This window comes from Vigna radiata, chromosome 10 (assembly GCF_000741045.1).
Source record: "Vigna radiata var. radiata cultivar VC1973A chromosome 10, Vradiata_ver6, whole genome shotgun sequence".
Taxonomy (NCBI): Eukaryota; Viridiplantae; Streptophyta; class Magnoliopsida; order Fabales; family Fabaceae; genus Vigna; species Vigna radiata.
The window spans coordinates 3,987,756-3,995,013 of record NC_028360.1 but is presented as its reverse complement, the minus strand read 5'-3'; positions in this window follow the sequence as shown (position 1 = coordinate 3,995,013).

Sequence of the window (7,258 nt, the reverse complement as noted above, 5' to 3'; positions counted from 1 at the left end):
GCTTTGACATGCAGATGTAATCGCTTACATGTGCTTGTAATCGCTTACAATTGGAAAAATGACATTTTGTACCAAAAGTTGACTAGTGCTACCTAGTATTTTCTGAAGAATTCCCCACTGGTGATCCTGGGTTTAGGGGGAGGCCATTGACCATAAAGAGGCATTGACATGCAGATGTAATCGCTTACATGTGCTTGTAATCGCTTACAATTGGAAAAATGACATTTTGTACCAAAGGTTGACTAGTGCTACCCAGTATTTCCTGAAGTACTCCCCATTGTATGCAGGACTGTGTTTTCAGTGTAAGCGATTACAGCCTTGGTGTAATCGCTTACACAGGCACATCGCAACCTATATCCTTCCTATTGACAGCAGCACTTGGATGAAATCAGGAACACCCAATTGTGTGCACACACTCATCTCCTTCCAACGATAATCAAGTTCTCCCACACCTCCCTAAACCTAAGAATCAACCACCACTATGAACAATCTTCCAAAAAGTTCACCAGTATCAGGTCCAACCACTCCATGGGGAGCCATGCGTCCAAAACTTGGGAGCTGTATTTTAGTTTTTGTACAAATTCTTTTTTTACACCGTGTAAGCGATTACAGCCTTGGTGTAATCGCTTACACAGGCACATCACAGCCTATTTCCAGCATCTTTCACAAATTTCACAAGATAAAAAATCAACCAAATCAACATTTTATAATACATTTGACTAACTCATGTTCAAACGCTCCATGGGGAGCTATTTCTTAAAAAACATGGGAGTAGAGGGAAAGTTTCAGTACAAAATCCTGTCCTTCAATTGGTAAACGATTACAGACTATGTGTAATCGATTACACACGCACATAGCTAGAAACATTTTTGTTATACAGACACAACTTCCAACAGTTCATGAACAACCAATTCAGTATACCTATTCTTGGACTACAATGCCTCATCAATACAGGGACAAAAATTGTAAACAGTTTGAACAATAATTATTAAATAACACATAAGCTGTATACATCCAATATAACTTCTGAATACAAAAATCATTTACAATTTGCCACAGTTCTCATCAATGTCTATAGTTTTCAAAGTAAATAACAATCTTAACCAAAACAACAATTTATTCATAGTGCTAATTTAATCCAAGATCGTAAAGTGTTTCAATTCTTCTGACGTTCTCCTCATCCATTATCCAGTCCCATATAAACTTCTTCCTAAAACCATGCAACTCCTCCTGAAAAGAACATTTTGTAATTTAAATACAATGTCATGAAAAAGATAATGACATATATACCAATTCATTATTTTCCCTACATTTGTGTAGTCAGGCATGCTCTTGCCATCAAATTTGTCCTCTCCATCCCATATTTCAATAGCTTTCATCATGATAACACCACAATCATAACTGTTACAATTAAATGAAAACCATTCATAAGTTTTATTAATACAAACAAAAATATTTCAACAAATACCAATATTTTAACAAATCACTAATAAACCAATACTTGAACAAATGAGTATTATAATATATATTTACGTGTTTGGTTGCACTGGGATTTTAGCTTGTTGAACTAATAAAGGACACTAAGAATCTTCAAGTGAATTTGTCAACAGACCCTAAAGACGTTGAATCTTTTGAGCCCGTATTGTACAAATATAAATACCTCTCAATTAAATATAAGTACATTTTAAGTGCAATCATTCATAAAAAAAGAATTTTACAACCATTCAAAAGTTTACAATTCTTCTATTAATCCGACAACGACCTTTGATACCCTTTTCCAGTGAGTCGATGATGAAATGCTGAAAGGTGCAGACCTTAAGTGCATAACACCACCAATGCTCACTGCTAACAACTGGGATAAACACCTACAAAATGGTTCAACTATGTAAAACTACTAACAACCACATACAAAAACAACTATGTACTTTTTCAAAATACACTTTACTCACCCAATCAGCAGTCAATAGGTCTTGCACTTTTACAAGATCGTTCCGGAAATATGTTTGGTAATCAAGAAGTTGCCACACATGTTGATTGACTGGTTTTCTCTTATAGTCGATCAATACATGTGTCTTGGATAAAAAAAAATCATCAATTAACAACAATGTCAATATGAAATTATACCATCCAAAAAAATTAGCAAAGTACAAGCTTTTACCGCAAAATTTGGACTGAATACCATCCTCTTCATGACTCCAGAGGATCTTTTCTCAAAATACATAAATATTGTTGCTGCAAAAATTAGAGTCTACAAAACAATAAACAACTTTAACATCAACTGTTTCACTTTCGAAAATTGAATTAAAACATTAATTTGAACCAAGTGTATAATTACCATGTTGTCAACATGTTGTCGAGGCCCTAAAACGTTACATTCAGCTGTAGTCAACAATTGACCCATTATTTCGGACACATAGCTGAAATATCAAGAATATTAAATTAGGTAATAATATCAGTCATCAACAATAACATTCAGAAATTATTGTTAACTTACCTCGTTTCAATGTTTCTTCACGTCATTGTATTGTACAACATATCCAAATCAACGGTTGTTCTTGGATCACCATTATAGCTATGCAAAGGGACTACTAGCTTGGGCTCAACATGACCATCGTCAACATCATCACCTATGTCAATGAAAGGAGGTGGATGGACAAGGGATTCCCCGACGGGTTCTTCATCTGCACCTTCTGCATGTGCATCACCTAAAGTTTCTTCATCTGCGTCATCTAGAACTTCTTCATGTGCCTCAGATGCACGTTCTTCATGTGCCTCAGAACCTTCATGTGCAGCCTCTTCATGACCTTCACCTGCACATTTTTCAGCAACAAGTGCTTCATCTGCAACTGCTTCATTTGCAGGTCCTTCATTTGCAGCTGCTTCAACTCCAGCTCCTTCATTTGCAGGTCCTTGATTTGCAGCTCCTTCATCTGCAGCTCCTTCATCTGCTTGACCTGCAGCTTCATCAGGAGCTTCACCTGGAACTTCTTCACCTGCATAATCTTCTTTTCCCTCACCCTCAACACCTTGGTTATCAACATATCCAAAGTTTCGCAAGTTTCTAAGATCACTTAGTTCCTTCCTCACAACAGCTATTTCATTCCTTACACTTCTTATCCTCTCGTTATTTCTTATAATTTTATCCACAACTGCTAATTGGGAACTTCCATCTCCTTCTTTTTCAAGTGGTTTCTCCTTCACGGCTGCTACCTTCAGCCCTTCCAACCACATCCAAATTGATAGCTGCACGGATAATGAGATTTAAACGATCTTCCGATGAAAGGTACCAATCAAAATGTACCTATAACATTGGAAAACAGTTGCCTCAACCAAATCACTACTCCATAAATCACAAAAATAACAACATAACATGTTCAAAAAGTTACTTACCTCGCCTCTCTTTAACAAAGCATCAATTTCTTCAGTGTTATAATTTAACGAATGAAATTGCAAAATGCGCAGGAATACCTTGTGAGAAGAGTGGGCATACAAACCAAGGCGTTCATACGCCTAAAGCTACAATCAAAGTATTAAAACCATTACAAAAAGTTCTAACAAAAAACTTACTTAATAAAAAAAACAACCAAAATTTAGTCATACCTGTAAAACAATAACACTGTCACTTATGCTCAAAGAATCTTCAATGTCTCCAGTAAGTATTTTCTTGTTACATCTATTAAGACTGTTAACAATATATGTATGTACGACACTACTCCAGTCATAATTAGACAAATTATTTAACTCATCTAGAACTAAACAAGGCATGATAGAAACATGTTGTCTTCCTAGGAAAAAAGAACACCACAAAACAAATTAATATATACAAACGACAAACTACATCCATATCAACATCATCATTATGTACAAGGACATTAAAAATCTTAAATAGCTCTTTCAATGATGTTTTTTTATAATTAGTAAAATGTTCACCTACTTTACCCACAATTGATTCATCCAAAGGTACCTCCAATCCCCCCACTCCAAACCCTAAACTCATGACACATTCTGCACATGAAAAGGAATCAATTGTTGCCTAACTCTAAACGCTTGATAGTGGGGAATCCATCGACGAACCATGAGTTTCAACAATTTAAGGTTAAGCTGTATAAGATCATGAATTCATAAACACATCTTAAATGGAGTTCTGAAAATGCGGTTCTGATGTCTCAATTGCAGTAAGGAATTCATTTGGGTAATATAGGATGTATCCATCCAAGCCCTCATGCGCCACTGTTCAACAATTCAAATTTATAACAATCAATTTATAAAACAATGCTCCAAAAGAACTCACAAAACATAAAACTTCCAAAATCTACTTACATTGCTTTTACACGGTACCATTTTCAGTTGTACTAATACTGTCAATCAATTATTAACCTAACATAAATTACAAAAATAGATAATATTAACTTCAAATGTCAAACTGGGCTATAACAGACGTCAAAAGTGAAATTGGGTTATAGCATATATCAAATGTAAAGAGCGCACATAGGATTCCAAATACATTATATGATATAGAGGAAGACAAAATGTGAAACTGGGTTATAGCAAATATCAAATGTCAAATAACCTAACTACCTAAAAAGTGTGAAAATACGTTTTACCTTTCGATAAAAAATGAAAACACGATGCAACGATACTCACCAGCGCACCCAATAACCAAATCCGCAACGGCAACAGCGAAAAAAACCTAACCTTTCACACCTCTGAACCACCGCAACCAACACATAAACGCAAAACAAACGCACAATAAAGGCAATGTACAAAACACCTAAAGGAACAATGAAGACATAAAAAACACCTCTCCGTTTGAAACCTCTCCGTTCGAAACCTCTCTGTTCGACGGTTGCCCAATAAGCCAGACTTCGCCTAAAAAGCCAGACTTCCACCAACGACTTCAAATGGCGGAAAGAGGGATACCTTTTTGAGACACATCGTTTTTGAGAGGGATCGTTGCGTTTTTGAGAGAGATCGTTTTTGAGAGACTTTGTGAATGAGAAAGAGCTTTTTTCTGTGGAGAGCTTTTTTGAGAGACTTCGTGAATGAGAGAGAGCTTTTTTCTGTGCAGAGCGTTTTTCAGATGACTTGCTTCAGCGTTCAGAATGGAAGGCGCCAACACTTTACCCCCAATTCATTCTTCCAATAATGACCTCAGTAAATCAATTAAACATGTTTTAAAAATTTAATTCAGACAACGAATGAGACAACGCCACCTGACATTGTAAAAAACATTGTCAAATAACGTTGTCAACAAAACGTTTTCCTTGAAGATTCAAGTCTAATTAGTGGCAAAGCACCAAAAGAATATGTCTTACAGTATCAAAGACTGCTCTAGAAGCTGGAAACGTCCGTTTGCAATGATTGATAGACCAAGGTCATGAAAAAAAGCAGTCGTATAACATCAATGCAGAATCAAGGCCACTCAGAGTCGATTGTGATTCGCTTGACAACGTAGTCACTCAGGCATTGGATTTTGGGAGGCTTCATGCGGGACAAGGGTTTGCTCTCAACCTCAGCGTCTTTCATACATTCATGTAAGGCTGGGTAAAAATAACTGAATGCACTGTACTATAGTTAATTGTACTATATTAAACTAAAAAAAACTGATCCATTTTTACTATAACTTAAATATATTGTTTTATGGTTCAGTTTTCAAAAACTGAACTTAAGAAATTTTTGGTTCAGTTAACTATAGTTAATTGTACTGTGTTTTAAGCCTCTTCTTCTTATGCATCACTTCCTCTCATCTTCCTCCCATATTTCCAGAAAGACACTTGTATATACCATTAAATCTCAATATAACATTCATTAAAACACATTAATAATATATATTTAAAATTTGAAATACTNATGTATTAAATTGAATGAGTGAGTGTAAAGTCTTATCATATATTATAATTAATGACTCTTACTTCAGTGATATAATTTCCTATGACATAATTAATTATTATTATTCTCTAATTACTTTTCTATCTATTTCTCCATACATTAAATTTTTAAAGTCATTATTTCAAAATTATTTATTTTTAAAAGTTTTATTATTTTTACGTTAACGTTCGTACACAGTTTTATTATTTCAACNTTATCTTTCATATACAGGCAAAATATTTGTTTATGTTATTTATAATAACAAAAAAGTTAACATCAGGAATAAATAAGAATAATATTAATTATATATTAATAATAAAGTTATTAAATAAAATTTAAATTTAAATTAAATTAAANATTACTAGATGTTAATATATATTTTACATTTATAATAAAATTCTCATGCAATCCTCTAAAAACCAATGAAAAAGAAAAAAATAAAATAGCCTAATAAGCAAAAAATTATATGGCTTAAGTGACTTTTTAAGTTTTTCAAAAATCAATTTTGAAAAAACGTCATTTGTTTGAAAGAAAATAAAATTAAAAAAACATAATTTTAATATTTATTCATGAGTGAAAATCTTAAGTTTAAGTGAAAATATAAAAATCAATTTATAAAATTAGTACAGTTTACAATTCACTTAATATAGTTTAATTCAATTTATATTGTAGTTTAGTATAATTTAGTATAGTTCAGTTCAGTTAGTAGTTCAGTTCAGTTTATATTATAGTTTAGTACAATTTAGTACAATACAGTTCAATTCAGTTTGATAAAACAAAAACTAGTCCAGTTTAGTTTCTCTAAACTATTTTACAGTTCAATTCAATTTAAAGAAACTAGTTTTTAGTTTAGTACAATTTTTAGTAGTTCAGTGCAATGCAGTTCCATTTGTCCACCCCTACATTCACGCACCACCTCAATTCGATGTGCTTAGTTTGTGTTGCTTCATTTTCTCAACTCCTTTTACACGTGTCAAGGCTGTGTCTGCTAGCTTCCTCAAATTAGGAATTTGATAACCAAGTAAATCCCAAACGTTGTCCCAACAATGGAAAGGAAGCTTCTCCTAATTATGCCCATTATAGTTGGAGTGGTTGGTTGAAATATCTGGTACTGTAATATCACTTTGCAAGAATCACCGTTACAAATAAAATAAAAATTATGATAGGACCGAATTGTACTGAAGAATTTTGTGGTTTTATTCCACTTCCTTCGTGCATTCCTTTTATCATTATCAGATACAAAATACTCCTCTTTATATAAACATTAAAATATTCATTGAACCAAATGAAAAAATAATGAATTAAAGCTCAATTCATTGACACATGAACATTATAGATAACTAACTATCTGAAAAATGATATCATGATGATGCACAGAGCAACAATATTA